Source organism: Sceloporus undulatus, chromosome 5 (assembly GCF_019175285.1).
Source record: "Sceloporus undulatus isolate JIND9_A2432 ecotype Alabama chromosome 5, SceUnd_v1.1, whole genome shotgun sequence".
Taxonomy (NCBI): Eukaryota; Metazoa; Chordata; class Lepidosauria; order Squamata; family Phrynosomatidae; genus Sceloporus; species Sceloporus undulatus.
The window spans coordinates 106,345,851-106,362,620 of NC_056526.1; the positions used below are offsets into that span (position 1 = coordinate 106,345,851).

Genomic DNA, 16,770 nt, shown 5'->3' on the forward strand with positions numbered 1-16,770 from the left:
GTTTGGGCACCAAAATTATTTCTGAATGTTCAACTGAAATGTTAAGTCAATGCAATGCTAGAAATTTCTGCTTGCTCCTCAGAATAAGAGGTCAAGTAGAAACTAATAAAAGTGTCCCACCTTCAAGGTTCACTGTCCAACAGTAAGTAGGTTTAGTATCTAGTCAGACAGATGCGAGTGGGTCTTCATACTTTCTAAGTGTGCATAGAGTTGCATCCATACTCCCCTCCTCTCTCATCCATTATATGTTGCTAAAGGCTCCTTTCTGCCTGTTATGTACTCTGTTGCAGAAAACAGTATCAGCTACAGGCTGCATTAATGAAGTGATAAATTCTCTGTTTAAAAAACAGCATAGGAACCTGAGGATTATCAAGCTCACAGTGGATTTCACTGAACTTCATTGTGCCATAGTTGCTTGCAAATCCAACATCATCCATCAACACCTGCCTATGGGTATGTAGGTAATGACACTGGGCATTTTGTGTTCTCTGTGCACACATTTACAGCTGACTCAGTGTGTGTCTGCAACCCATTCACAGCACAGTACCATGAATGTATATGCCATCCACACTTAATTAAATGGGGCTTGCTTACAGCAAAGGGTATATAGGATGGCAGCCTCAGAGGTTTGATATATAGAAACGAGGGAGGTGGCAGGAACACGGACACACCGACATATCTATCTTTCTGTGTGTACATATGTGCTTGCAGAATTTATCAGAAGTAAGATTGATACTTGACCCTGTGGAAAAAAAAGCCTTCTGACTGAGTAAATGTATGATGATACATATATGATGTATCATGGCTGAGTATGATGGCTGTAATATCATAAATGGTCACATATCCCATCCCTTAGTAAGATATATCTGGGGGAAAAAACCTATCCCTCACCCTTGTAGTTTTCCCTTTGCAGATATATCAGATGTGTTTATTCAGGCAATATATAGCTGCCCATGCATACCCAAAGGAGAATTCAGAGCTATCTCAGGATGATACTTTCCTGAGCATGCCTGGGTGGCATACTTTCACAGATAATCAGTAAGGAGATGAAACACCTCTGAATGTTTGTGTAGCTTGGACTAAGGTATTGTGCAGAGAGATACTGGATACCTCCTGACACAACATCTTTAAAAAGTATTTTCATTCTCATATCTGAAGAGTTAGAAGCCACTAACAGAATTCTGTCCTTAGGCCTATTTATCACTGTCTGATAAAATGGAATCTTTTTGGTACACCAGGTTTCCTGATCTGTTTTGTTCTACAGGTGAATGTACAACATAAGAGATTCCCGTACTCCAAACTATTGTACAAAGTTAGCAACCCTAGCTAGACTTGTAGCCACAACAATCTACAACTCCAACCAATGGAGATCCACCAGTAGTGTATGGCAGATAAATTGTAGGGAAGGAATTTCCTCTCGATAGTATTAACATTATAGCTTTGGCACTTATGGCTACCAAATACATGGAGGATCAGGTATAGTAGACTGCTTACAATAATTTTGGTAACAGTTCCTATGTGATTTTTGAGTGGTTCAGTTCGAATGGGACCATCTTTTACGTACATAGTTTCCAGTATGGGGATGGTCAGTTCTTGTTGCTTATACCTACAGACATTAAACTGAATATCCAGACAACTTTATGTATTATGTAGCAGGAATACTACATATATGTACTTTATAGCATCTTTCAAATGAAATTCTTATGGCACTGCCTCTTGATGGGAATATTAAACAATTCAGTAGCATGCAGAATACAGTTCAAAACTCAGCAGCAGCCACAATAAATTTGAATAACCATGATATATGCTTGTTTGCCTATTTAGAAAGATAATTCTGTATATAATCTTGAGCAGTTTGTCTTTTAATATGAGAATCTATAACTCTTGCTTTTCACTTTATCAGAGCATTGCCAGCCCACAAAGTAGAGGACCATCATGTCTCTTTAACAGCCTAGTACACAGAGAAGGTGACACGGCCCTGCTTTTTCTCCTACACCTGCCAGGTTCATTGCCCACCTCCCTTTGTCAATTTCTGTGGGGCATTGCAGCAGTCCTGCTTGCTGCAGCCTGTGTGGAGCAGGGGGAGGTGTGCCAAATTTCAAGCTGGAGTTCCCTACTTCAAATTGCTGAAGAAGTCAGAGAGTCTGCAGTTCTTTCTATACCTTTCCTAGTTATTCATGCACATGCACCTTCTGGCCTTGGCCTCTGCAACAAATCTGGGTACTTGTTTATTCCTTGAGGTGTGACCCCATTTCATCAGTACTTTGATATAAAAAGAGTTGTGTGGTACTTAAAAGCCTAAGTCTTGAAGGAGCCACAAGATTCTGTTGTTATTCCTGCCACAGACTAACAGGGGTATGCCTTTGGAAATTCAAACATTACAGCAGGATAACAAGAAGGAAGGGAAGCAAGGGGAAGGAATATAGCAGCATCCTTAAGACCAACTGGTTTTTATTTTTGCATGAGCTTTTGTGGATATAAACCCACTTTTTGGGATGTAGTACAGAGTGATACATGCTCAGGAATAAACCATATTTACACAGTTATGGGAGTCTCCATGTTGAAATTGCAAATCTGGCTGCCGGAGGAAGCAGGGTAGAGAAAGCCAATTCCATCCAATTTTGCATTTTTCAATGGTTGAAGAAAATAAATCATTCTCCAGGTTGTAACCTCACAGCCCTAATATATAATGGCAAAGAAATCTGTTAGGAAGGACAAGCAACCGTTAGCATTTCCACTGCATAGAGGGAAGCAGTTGTCTGTTAATGCAGCTGTTAGCAAACAGTGTTGAGTTTTGTGGATTGACAGCACCTCTCCTTGTATATTTGTGAGTGAAACTGCTTTCAGTAATCTTTATTTTTATATTTTTTAGTACTGTTAATATTTAAGCACTATACATTACACTTCTGTGCTTGCTTGCTTATTTAATAAAGATGTTCTATGTACAGCGGTTGCTTTCTTTTCTTTCTTTCCAAATTTTATTTAAAGTTTTCCAGATAAATAAAAATTGAACAACGACATATAAGATACAAAGAGAAAAAGAGGAAGTGGGGGGGGGGGGGAGACAAGAGAACATAAAATGCAAATAGCAATACAGAATAAGAAAATAAAATAAGAAACTCGGAAAGATAAAAGTGATTGCCAATCTCATCTTCAGTTGTTATTACACTATATTAAACAATATGATCCATTAGGTCTCATACAATAAACTCCAACCCTCTTTTCTCTATGTTACAAATATTAATCCTTCAAATTAAATCTTTTTCAGTCAAAAATATAATCCCTAGCAGAAAGTCAGATAATAATTTACATTTATTACTATGTATTAGTGAACTTTATCAGCTACTATTAGTCTTCAACTCATCTAAATCAAATATATCTATTTTACTTATCTGTCAGATACAAATATATCTATTATGCTTCCCTAATTAGCCCTACATAACCTATACTCAGGGTAGGAAGCTACTGTCAGAACTGAATATGGAGAAACAAAATGGTTCTCAATTAGAAAGGGGGCCAAACAATTCTATCACGCTATCTATTCAGCTTGTATGCAGAAAATATCATATTCAGAGACATGGAAGGAGGAGTGAAGATCAGAGAAAGGAACATTAACAATCTACAGAGAAAGGAACATTAACAATCTAAGATATGCAGATGATACCATGCAACCAGCAGAAATAATCATAGACTTGAAACAATTACTAACGAAAGTGAGAGAAGAAAGGGCCAAGGCAGACTGTTGAACATTAAGAAAACAAAAATAATGACCACAGAGGAGTTATAGAAATTTGATCTAGACAACGAGCAAATTGAAATTGTTAAGGATTTCCCATACCTTCACTCAAACATTGATCAGAATGGCAGGGAAGTAGCTAGGATTTTAGGAAGGGGGGGGGGGGGCCAGACTAAGTGCCACCATTATAAAGGGGCTTGGGTGCAGCGGCGCATCAGCACACACCATTCATTTTTCTAACCCTCCCCCCTTGGCTACGTCCCTGAGAATGGAGAGTACAGTCAAGAAATCAGAAGACTGGGATTGGGAAGGGCAGATATGAAAGAACTAGACAAGATAGTAATGTACAAAGACCTGAGCCTGCAGGATCTGGACTAAAGTGGTTGAGGACAGAAGGAGTTGGCAGTGTCTCATTCATGGGGTTGCTGTGAGTCACAGTCAACTTGAAGGCAACTAACAACAACAACAAATTAGCCCTTCTCAATTTCTCTTTTACCACCTGTCTGACAAAACATCATCAGCTGTGTCTCCCAACCAATCACAAAGAAAAAGGAATACCTCAGCTCTTCATTTTTAATACAAGTCTCTGCCACCTTTTTAAATTGTTATTTTTGATTTTCTGTTACTTTTCTTAATTACTTTTTTTTATACACCCCTGTTCAAATTCCTGTCCCTTCTGGGCACCTAGACCCTAAAACTCCTATAGATCAATCGTGGTAACCTTTATAAATAATTTGTTTTATGGCCCATGTCTTTACATTACAGTAAATCAGCCACAAAAGACAAAACCCTTATTGATATCTTAAAACAACATCATATAACAAGAACCATGTCATTATCTCAAATCCAGAAAAGCCAGTCTTTATCTCTTTCTATCTTACTTGAATTCAGTTGTTGGCATTTTACCAAAACTCTTCAGTTGAAAAAAAGTGGGCACCTTTCATTCAATTGCACAGTAACTGGGAGAAAAACATCTCCAAAGGAAACATTTTTAATCCGATCGTCCCTCTCAGTCCTCCCATCTTCTTCAAGATCCTTGCTGGCTGCTGCTCTTCCAGTCTGCTTTGGTTTAAATGCCACTCACATTCTCCTCCAGGAACACTGCTGGGTCTTCAAAAACCCCTCAATCTGGGAGAAAGGTGACATAAAAATGAAATATATAAACTATGCTGAATATGATTAAAGACTTCTTGAGTCCCAACACTCTATAGACACATCCTATTGCCTACAGGAAGCCCAACAGAAGACCATGGGGACCACTGCATCCACTTATGTTTAATACTATGGTGAAGAAAAGGCTGAGCAAGGTTTGAACTTCATGTAAGCTAAAAGGTTTAGCTTATGAATACTATGATAGATAGCTCTACTGAACATGAGGGTTCAGGTTGTGTCCTAGGGTTAAACAAATTAACAGCGGGTGGGAAGGCGGTCAAAAGACGTGAATTAAAACTCCTTTTCCTTTGTCAAGGAAGACAACCCAACAATTGCATCATTCTGCCTTGGAATATTCCCCACAATTAACCATGAAAGTAGAGTTTACCTCTGAATTGTTTGGCTATGAAATAATACTGACCAGTATTGACAAAATCAGCTATGGGCCAATGTGGTATAATGGTTTGACTGTTGGACTAGGACACTGGGAGACCAGGGTTCAAATCCTGGCTCAGCCATGGAAATCCATGGGGTGACCTTGGATAATGCTTCTGAACTTTCATGCCCACAGGCTCAGCAGGAATGTGAACTCGATTCTTTGTACATGCACAGCCTCCTCCAGATGGAAGTCAACCTTGACTGCCAGGGTTACTCACAGTTTAAAAGAGTCTATGCATGCAAAGAATGCAAGGCTGGCCCAGACACAAGACAAAGTGGGGAGCAACAGAGTCAGCCTCTTGTCTCTTTCCTGCAGTTAGAGAAAAGAGCTATGTATGTCACACAGCCTTCCTGAAGTCCCTAAAGTAGTCATCTTATGACATTTGGTGTAGGCTGCTGTTCCATTGTTAGTGTTCAAGGAAGATTCAACTGCAAGTCCAGTTGGCTTCTGTCTATGGACTATATTCCTTTGCCTTAAGCAGGGAAATATCTAAGGCTGGACTTTATAAGAAGTACATGCATAGATCTCCTAACACACTTCTGCTGAACAAGCTGGTGGCAGGGATGATCCAACCTTCTTTCTGTGCATTCAGTATTGATATGGACAGCAAGACTGAACAGTGCTAAAGTGAGAGACACCACATACAACAGGCAGACACTCAGGAGGTACATATACACCATTTAATCATTAGAACTAGCAACCTTTGTATTATTATTATATTTATGTCCCACTTTCCCCCCAGAATTGGGACACAAAGTGGTTTACAAATTAAAAAAACAATACAATTTGTATCCCTATACTCACTAATTGCTAGTTTGCAAGCTTGTAGGTTTCTTTTTTGTTTGCTTTACCATGCCCACTTTCGCTCTAACATGCAGCCATTCCCTTTTTCTCTGCAGTCCCCCCCCCCTTTCTCCTCCATCAGGCCAAGAATTGTTAGTAAAACAATGTTTATATATTTTACAAAGAAGACTAAGGGCCCAAACAGACAGGCCAAAATAAAGCTGCTTCGGGTCACTTTGGAGGGATGCTGTTTGTCCTAAGAGGCCAGAAGCTGCACCAAAGCTGCACTCCAGTCCTTAGGACTGCGGGCCCTAAGTTTATTTCTTTCTATGCTAGTAACATGTGGAGGTGGGGGTGAGACTGGCTGTTGTTCAGCTTCTGCTTTGCCAATGTTATTACTCTGTTTGAGAGATCTGTTTGAGAGATCGGATGGAGTAGCTTAGTGGTTCTGATGATCAGAAGATCAGAAGGTTGGCAGTTTGAGACCCGAGTGCTGCATGATGGGGTGAGCTCCTGTCACTAGTCCCAGCTTCTGCCAGCCTAGCAGTTTGAAAGCATACAAATGCAAGTAGATAGATAGGTCCCACTTAAGTGGGAAGGTAACAGTGTTCAATGTAGTCATGCTGGCCACATGACCACCAGAGCAATCCTTGGACAACGCTGGCTCTTTGGCTTAGAAATGGGGATGAGCACCATTCTCTACAGTCGGTTATGACTAGACATTCATGTCAAGGGACTACCTTTACCTTTTGAGAGATCTAGTTCTATCTCTCATTTCCCAACACTGACAATCAAACTGTAGCTATTTGTTACGGGGCACACAATGCTCAGCGTGTCATTAGATTCATTTCTCTGAAAAGTACCTCACCAAGCTCTGCTTAATTGTCTAGAAATCCAATGCTGCTGCAGGAACTGTGTCTATATAGAACCACATCTGTTATCTTAACTTGCCAATGCTTTCTATCCATTTGGCTCCCTCCACATGGCTCCAGTTGTAGAAACAGTTATTGTGCTATAGAAACAGACATGTATTTATTTCACTGTGCTAATAGGCCAACATAACTATCTTGATTTCGATCAGGAGAACTTTTAAGAAATCTCCAGCAGATGGGAGTATAACACAAGCAAAAGTATACACAAAAGCAAAGAGTTGTAACTATGGATTTTAAAGCTATTTTAACCCACCCACTGACCCACCCATTTTTCTTACTGGTCAAGAGGCAAATGTGGAATCTGCGCTCACAGTACACTCTTGGCTATTGATTAATTAATTAGGCAAATATACCCATTTTCTTATTATTCTGGAAACAAATTAGTACCCTGCTCTTGATCAATACAGCCCAGTCTATTTCCTTTGAAGATACGGATTCCACTTTTTTGCTGGAGCTAATAGTTAAAATAGATACTGGCTTGTTTTGTTTCAAAAAAGCATCAAAGCTATTGGACATCCTGAGATAGTGAATCTCAAAATGTAGTTACGCATTATATGGATCTTGTTATCAATTTTGCACAAATGGGGGGTTATTTTAACTTTAGTGAGGCCCATGATTAAGAACAGACCAGATAGGTTCAGTAGGTTTACTCTAAGTCTGGATCAAGCTGTTAGAAAACTAGGGAATATATTTTGAATAACATTGACAAACAGCATGGACAGAGCTTGGAAAATAGACTTTTTGGATTACAAAATCCCTAGAATGGGAATGCAGTCCAAAAAAGTCATTTCCCCACACTTGGACAACTCCATGGAATCAATATAGGATGTCAAAGGCTTTCACGGCTGGCATCGATATTTTGTGGGCTATGTGGCCATATACTAGAATTTATTCCTGACATTTCACCTGAATCTGTGGCTGAAGCATTTCTCTGAAGATGCCAGCCACAGATGCAGGCAAAAGGTTAGGAATAAATTCTTCTAGAACAAGCCACATAGCCCCAAACCCCACAAAAAACAATATAAGATGGTTTGCAATCCTCAAATGCATGTTACATTGCTAGAATAAAAACAGTGATATATACAAATAGACAAAAATGAAAAGAAAATTGCAAATCCATATGTTAAACTGAGCAACGAGTACTAGATAGGCATTAAACCACTTGAAAACTACTTGATATTAGCAGCTGTTTTAGAATTCTGTTGTTAAATGCATTGCCTGGAAGGATAGTTGGACTTCATATTTCATATTTGTTGTCAGGCAGAAATAAGGCAGTAATAGAATAAGCAGGCAAATGTATTGCTGCAGTTAAAAAAATATTACAGCTCATCAATGGCTAACAGTAGTATTTATTGGGGTGAATGCTATGGTCATGGTCTATAATATAAAATTGCTTTTTATTGTTATGTTATCTATTCATGTTTAAGCTTTTAGATAATTTATTGGGTTTTAATCATGTTTTATGTCTTGCTTTACTGCCTCGCTATGCCTTAATTTAGATTCACAACCAAGAAGCAGGAAAAAGGGATCTCAAGAGTAACGGTAAAATGAACCAAAGGAACAAATACAGGATGACATTTAAAAAAAATATTAGACTTTTGAAATGCTAGTTCCCAAAGAAACTTTAGCTTCTACAGAGCTTGGAAATTTTTACTTTTTTGGCCTATAGTTGCAGTATTATCCAGCCAGCATAGCTAGTGGCTAAATAAATTATTTAAAAGCTTTAATATGTGTGCATAATGTGTCAAGAACCAATTGTGCATTATAAACAATGCCCACTGGGAACGTTGAGAGCTATAATCCAAAAACTAACTTTCCTAAATTCTGAGTCTACTGAACTACATTTTAGTAAAAGTAATTTGGAGTTGTTTTTGTAAATGATCTTGAAATAGTTAAGTAATTCCAAGTACTTCTTTATACTTACCCCTAAGTCTGAGACTGAAACAATACTAATTTTTTAAATACATAAAACAAAATACCAGGAGTGACCATATAACACCTATTTTGAAATCACTCCACTGGCTGCCTATTGGTTTCCGGACTCAGTACAAGGTGTTGGTTATTACCTTTAAAGCCCTACATGACTTGGGTCCAACCTATTTAAGGGATCGCTTACTTCCATATAATCCACCCCGTACTCTCAGGTCCTCTGGGAGGAATTTATTGCAGCCTATAAATATCAGACTAACTGCAACCTCCCAGAGGACCTTTTCTGCAACCGCTCCCAGTCTGTGGAATGGCCTGCTGGACGAGATCCGTCAAATCACCAGTTTAGACAGCTTCAAAAAAGTTGTCAAGATGGATCTCTTCCGGCAGGCCTTTCCTGAATAAAAGCACTCAGCCATTAAATTATCACTCCCTCACATCATGTATCATGCTACCACTCTGTCCATTGCTTGTTTTGCTACTAATAGTTTATTTTAAAAATTAATTGTAATTGTAATGCATTCAATTCTTTTTTAGGGGTGATATTGAAATATTATATGGATTAAATATTGTATGCTGGATGTTTAAACTATGTAAGCCGCTTTGATTGTTTTATTACAGAAAAGCAGGGATCTAGGAGTCCAAGTAGACCACAAGTTGAACATGAGTCAACAGTGTGATGCGGCAGCTAAAAAGGCCAATGCTATTTTAGCCTGCATCAATAGAAGTATAGTGTCTAGATCAAGAGAAGTAATAGTGCCACTGTATTCTGCTCTGGTCAGGCCCCACCTAGAATATTGTGTCCAGTTCTGGGCGCCACAATTCAGAAAGGACATTGAGAAACTGGAGCGTGTCCAAAGGAGGGCGACAAAAATGGTGAAAGGTCTGGAAACCATGCCCTATGAGGAACGACTTAGGGAGCTGGGGATGTTTAGCCTGGAGAAAAGAAGGTTAAGAGGTGATATGATCGCCCTGTTTAAATATTTGAAGGGATGTCATATTGGAGAGGGAGCAAGCTTGTTTTCTGCTGCTCCAGAGAACAGGACCTGGAACAATGGATGCAAGCTGCAGGAAAAGAGATTCCACCTGAACATTAGGAGGAACTTCCTGACAGTTAGGGCTGTTCGACAATGGAATGCACTCCCTCGGAGGGTGATAGAGTCTCCTTCCTTGGAGGTCTTTAAACAGAGGCTGGATGGCCATCTGTCAGGGATGCTTTGATTTGGATTTCCTGCATGGCAGGGGGTTGGACTGGATGGCCCTAGTGGTCTCTTCCAACTCTATGATTCTATGATTCTATGATTCTATAAAGAAAAGGTTTATTTATTTATTTATTTATTTATTTGAAATAATTTCCTGGAACTTAAAGAGCTGGCATCCTATAAGAGGCATACACAGGTATGTTAACTTCATACTTGCATAAATGTAGTTTTGGCTGATGCAAAAATTGATATTCTCTTTCTCCCTCTGCTGCAACCAAAGTCCACAACCCCAGAACTACCACAGAGCCACTGAAGCCCCCCATCCATGACCATGTTGTTCTTGGTGGACAGTGGGGGAGATCACAGACGAGTCTGGTTATGTCCCTGTAGCCAGATGCTAAATGATGAGACCCTTGTAGGACCTTGGCTTTGTGAATAAATTTTTGGTTATGGGGACGTAGCCAATCTTTTTCCAAAACCTCCCCCACTCCCCTCCAGGGATTAATGGCCATGGAACAAGACCTCAGCACCTCTACAATAGGACCAGGGAGTAGAAAATAGTGTAGTTGTTTCACATGCAGAACTACAACACATCGCTGAGCTATGCAGGATCATAGACAGTTTATGTATAAATTGGTCTTCATGAGAACAGAGGAGCATACAGGAGGAACACTTAAATATTGCCAGTAGTCAAGGAGGCCTGCATATGGAAAATACAATGAAGGTCTTTCCATTGTTCGAGCAGAGCCTCTGTTCTCCTGGATGAGACCGAACTACTAAAATATTCTCAGTGCTTGCAAGCCAGAGAGATGGCAACCTATCTGTACAAAATGGAAGACAGAGCTGAACCTGCTGATTGTGATAAAATAGTACTAAATATCAGAGCTTGGGAAAGTTAGTTTTTGGACAACAGCTCCTACAATTCCCTCTTCTCTTTGGCTGAGATGCTTGTAGTCACAACAAGTAACTTTCCCAAGCTCTACTAAGCAGCACTCAGCAGTGTGGAAAGTACTTTAATTTATAACTTAAGTTTCACTAATTGTATTTGCCTACTCTTCACCTTGTCTGATGACTCCCCTGCAAGCAATAGCATAGAGCCACTTAAGCTTTCTGATGTGAAGGACTGGCAGAGTTTTTTCAGCCAATGTGTAATGGACCAGCACTACATTTGTGTCCACTGACTTCAACTGCTTCTTTCCTTTATGTAGAGAGATCTTGTAGCACCTTTGAGACTAACTGAAAGAAAGATGTTGGTGGCATGAGCTTTTGTAGACTTCAGTCTAGTACCTCAGATGGTTTTGGTGGAGTGGAAGCCAGGGACAGACATATATATGCCATAGGTATGTGAGAATGTCAATACCTATGGCATATATATGTCGGTCCCTGACTTCTACTCGACCAAAAACATCTGAGGAAGTAGAGTGAAATATACAAAAGCTCATGACAACTTATTTCTCTCAGTTAGTCTCAAAGGTGCTACAAGATCTCCCCATATAGTGATTCTACAGACTAATACGTCTGCTTCTTTCCTGGAAACTCTCCATGAACCAACAGCTGATGGCTTGTGGACTGGCACTGGTCCAGAGTAGCACTGGTATGAGGAAGCTGCTCAATCTGATCAGAAGAGAACCACCAAAACCTTCCATAAGGCTAGCCATCACAAAAACTGCTCATCACTAGGAGACCTCTCAGCCCTTTCATTTGCTTTTAGAAAATTTCTGTAAGAGAGAGTGGTGTCTCTATATCAGGACATAAACCCAGGATGGAAATTATTGAAAGGGGGAAAAAAATTACATCCCTGAGTTCACTTTTAAGTTTAATTGATGTTTTATAAATGTTAAGTTTTCACTGTGAGATTTTAATAAGATAATTAAAGCTAAGACATTCCCATGATTCATGAGAGCAGAGTCTGTAGTCCTCCCTGAGCACTTGTGATGGCGTAGGAAAGAAATGTAGATAAATTAAATCAAAGAAATATAACCAACCAGGGTCATTTTTCATGGTGTGAATTTATACTATCCACTCATCTAAAGAGGCGCATTCCAGCATATATTTCTTTCTATCCTAATGGGCAGCAATAAACTGCTTGGTGCCCATAAACAGAACTTGAAACTGGTGGCTATTCCTCATTGGCCACAGAGTTGCTTTTTAAAAACTAATTTGCTTCTGTTAGTTGTCACAGCATTTTAAAAGTAACTTTGGCCTGTTACAGACTGACAAAATAAAGCTGCTTTGGGTCTCTTTGGAGGTATGCTATTTAAATGATGCATGGGTCTTAAGAGTCTGGAGGTCGTGCCAAAGCCACACTCCATTCCTAAGCACTGGAGGGCAGCTTTGGTGCAGCTTCCGGATTCTTAGGATGCATGCATCATTTAAACAGCATACCTCCAAAGAGACCCAAAGCATCTTTATTTTGGCAGTCTGTAACAGGCCTTTGTCATTAACTGTAGCTTGACTTATGGCTCATCTTTTTTGTTAGTGGTGGTGGGATGAACGAGCACCTTAGGACCGATAAGAGAATGGCATAAAGTGTTTAATAATCAAGTCAAAATGCCTGTAACAATGACCTTTATTGATAAGGTTTAAAAAGAACAAGAAACCTTTACTCATTACACCAATACAGTGAATTTGTTCCTGCTTGTTATATTATTTTTGAAGTATGACTTAGTTATTTCTTTGCTACCAAAAAAAGCTAACTCATTATAGGTAACTTTATGAATTGAAACTCATTACAGGTTATAATATGACTTATAAGGCATTAGTTCCTAGCTCTAGTTGTTCATCGTCACCATTCATGGGAGGTAACATGTTTACATTTTAAATAAGCACGAGACAAATTCATGACGATTTATCAACAGTTGTTAGATGTGATTGCTGAATAGAACCTCCATGTACAGAGGCAGTGTGCCTCTGAATCCCTAATTCCATGCATAACAATCAACTGAACAGGCAATTTAGTTTGATTTAAACACTCGTGATTTTAAAAACCCCTAGGAGCAATGGCCTAATGTTGGCAGCTCAGAGCTACTTTGGGGGGCATTTACAGTCAGTCCTGTCCTTACTGCTGGTCACTCACCACTCTACCAGGCATCTCACTCCAACAAATGTTGCAACTCAGCAGCAATAGCAACCTTGCATCTGCTGCCTAAGATGGCCATTTCATTCTGCCTGATGGGAAGACTGGCTGAATGGGATCTGCGACTGTGTCCTAAAAAATACCCAGAATCTGCTGTAACTGCTTCCTGCAGGGGATGGAGAAATGAGGCCACTGAAGCTCCAGTTCTACATTGCAGGGACCATTCAGACAGCAATTTGCAACAGCCCTAGCCAGCATAGCCAGTGATGAAGGATGACGGGAGTTGTAACCCGACAGCTCCTGCTGTATACATTTGTCCCCAAATAAGCCTTGCTGAACTTATGTCTGAGCAGATACTGAGTTGCACTGTGAAAGAAGCGTTGGGTCAGGTCCTCTTCAAAAGACACTCTGGAGAGCTTCCCTTGTTATGACAAATGCACTTGGGTACCATCATACTCAATCGATAGGCTGCTCCGGCAGTCTGGTCTGCATTAAGTGCCAGCAGAAGGAACAGCTCAGCTGTGATATTGTCTGGCAGGACTTGACAGCATGTGTCCGTGAAGCTAAACATGCCAATTAATCTCTCTCCGACTTCCATTTGCTGCTTTTCAGAAAGTGCAAGTGTATTTATTTATTTTTATTCTTTATGAGAAGGTTAAAATGTTTTTTTAAAAATAAAACAGAAGCAATATTCTGAACAGCTATGGGTAATGATTCCAGCAAAGGGTAGCCTTCAGTTTCTTTGACTTAGAGTTCCCATCTTAGGTCTTACAGCGACTGGTTTAAAAGGGGTAATGCCAAAGTGGGGGCAGTTTGTGGCTGATGTCAATTAGTCACGTTCTTCTTAGTTGCCCCATCTATATAGAGACCCGTGCATTTTATATAACTCCTATTGTCAAGCAATAACCCGGAAGGGAGAATAAATGTTATATTAAATCTTTTTTAGCAGGCCATAATGAAGATGTAACTAGCAGAGTTGCTAAATTCCTTTCACCCTTCGGAGAGGCTATTTAAAACAGATTCAGTGAACTCTGGAAGTCTAATTATGGCTGATATTGTCATTGCAGACACTATGGAATTTGCTGTATATATACTGCTCTATTATTTTTATCAATTTCTCTTATTGATATTCAGTTTGACGCCATTTGAACGCTGTGGCTCCATCCTGTGGGATCGTGGCATCTGTAGTTTTACGAAGCCTTTAAACTCTTCTGCCAAAGAGGATTGCCTCACAAAACTACAAACCCCAGGATTATGCCCGATGGACCTGTCGCATGTAAAGAGATGCCAGACTGCATTATTTCTTTAGCGTAGCCTCTGTGGAGATCAGGGTTCGAATCCCTGTCATGAAAACCTACTGGGGTGACTTGGGACAAGTCACACTCTCTCAGCCTCAGAGGAAGGCGAAGGCAAAATTTCCTCCAAAGAAGCCTTGAAAACCCCCTTGATAGCTTCACCAAGAAGCCCAACCCCAAACACACTGTGGAAATAACCCAGTTTGAAACTGCATTAACTGCTCTGGCTCAGTGCTGTGGAATCCTGGGAACTGTAGTTTTGTGAGACATTGAGCCTTCTCTCTAAGAGGCTGCATCCACACTCCAGGAATAACCCATTTTGGTGCCACTTTAAGTCTTTGTCTGGCTCTTTTGCTATGGAATTCAGGGAGCTGGAGTTTGTTATGGACCCACAACAAACTCCAACTCCCAGAATTCCATAGCAAGGAGCCAAACACTAAAAGCGGTACCAAACAGGGTTATTTCTCCAGTGTGGATGCAGCCAGAGAGAGCTCTGGTGCCACATTAAACTACAGTTCCCGGGATTCCCTAATAATAGCACTGAACCAGGGCAGTTAAAGCGGTCTCAAACTGGGTTATTTCTGCAGTGTGAAGGAACCAGAGAACTTCCAGCGCAGGCTCCAATTGTGGCCTATCTTTCAGTTGCCAGGACGCCGCCGAACTCCTCGGCCAATCAGAAGCCGCCCTGCGTTGCCGGGGCAACAGCGTCATGGAGACGCGCTTTCAAGGAAGTGAGAGTGGAATCCCCGGCGCGGAATTCTTGGGAAGAGGAGGAGGCCCCAGGGAAGGAAGGAAGCCCAGGTCGAACCAGGTCAGGAAGCAGGGGAGGAGGGGAGGGGGCTGCTGCAGAGAGCTGGGCCAATCAGAGCCGGGGGGGATTGATAGGAGGCAATGGAGAAACCCTGCCCTATTTGGACTGCAACTCCCATGATTCCTGGCCGCTCGCCAAGCTGGCTGGGGCGTCTGGGAGTTGCAGTCCACAAACGTAAAGGACCAGGATGTAGAAGCAGTGGTCTCCAAACGGTGCTCTTTAAGGGCTTTTTTTTTGAACTCCACTTCCCACAATCCCAGGCTATTGGCCAACATGGCTGAGGCTTCTGGGAGCTGAAGTCCAAAAGCTCTCAAAGGGCACACTTTTGTGAACCCACTGATGCAGAGAGGTCTTGTGGCACCTTTGAGACTCACTGAAAGAAAGAAGTTGGCAGCATGAACTTTTGTAAACCAACTCAGGTGCATACAGTGGAGTGGAAGCCAGGGACAGACATATATATGCCATAGGTGCCATAGGTATGTGAGAATGTCAATACCAATGGCATACAGTATATCTAGGTCTGTCCCTGGTGTCCACTCCACTGTATGCACCTGAGGAAGTTTACAAAAGTTCATGCTGCCAACTTCTTTCTTTCAGTGAGTCTCAAAGGTGCCACAAGACCTCTCTGCATTATTATTATTATTATTATTATTACAGTATTTCCAAGTGCATCTGAGGAAGTAGACTGAAACCTACAAAAGCTCATGCTGCCAATTTCTTTCTTCCAGTCAGTCTCAAAGGTGCTTTAAGATCTCTTTGTATAGTGATCCTACAGACTAACATGGCTATATCTTTGAATTCTACCACCCAGAAGGTCAAAACAGCATTTTCTGTTCAAACCCTGGGAAAGTAATTCCCACTACTGCAGGACATGGATGCAAATACCCTCTAATTTAGGCTTCCTAGGAATGGGGAGCATATTGCTGGAGGTATTATATGATCATTTTGGCTAGAGAGTGTTTAACTGCCAGTGCTTGCATAGCTTTGTATTTTTGTTCTTGCAAGTGCAAGAACTGTTCCCCAAAGCTCTCAGAGTGGGAGCACATTTATTACTCTTAGATGAAATGCCACCTTTTCATGTAGAAATGTTTGCTGTTCTGTTCCTATGTCTCAGAGGATGAAGAGAGGCTTGTAGACTTGTTTTCTGTTGCTCCAGAGAATAGGACTTGGAACAATAGATGCAAGCTACAGGAAAAGAGATTCCACCTCAACATTAGGAGGCACCTCCTGACAGTAAGGGCTCTTCAACAGTGGAATATATTGCCTTGGAAGGTGGTGGAGTCTCCTTCTTTGGAGGTCTTTAAACAGAGGCTGGATGGCCATCTGTCAGGGGTGCTTTGATTGTGAGTTCCTGCATGGCAAAATGGGGTTGGACTGGATGGCTCATGTGGTCTCTTCCGCTCTTATGATTCTATCAA

At 40.8% G+C, this 16,770-nt stretch overlaps 1 protein-coding gene and 1 long non-coding RNA gene across 5 annotated transcripts in view; both read left to right on the forward strand.

The window, feature by feature from the left end:
• Positions 1–16,770, forward strand: part of LOC121931194 — a 972,450-nt gene that overhangs the window by 667,373 nt on the left and 288,307 nt on the right. The window lies entirely within an intron of this gene.
• EFCAB6 (EF-hand calcium binding domain 6) overlaps positions 15,188–16,770 on the forward strand; it is a 132,324-nt gene continuing 130,741 nt past the window's right edge. For all 3 annotated transcript variants that reach the window (XM_042468618.1, XM_042468620.1, XM_042468619.1), the window contains exon 1: positions 15,188–15,352. The gene's annotated coding sequence lies outside the window, so the exon portion shown is untranslated. The remainder of the gene's footprint in view (positions 15,353–16,770) is intronic.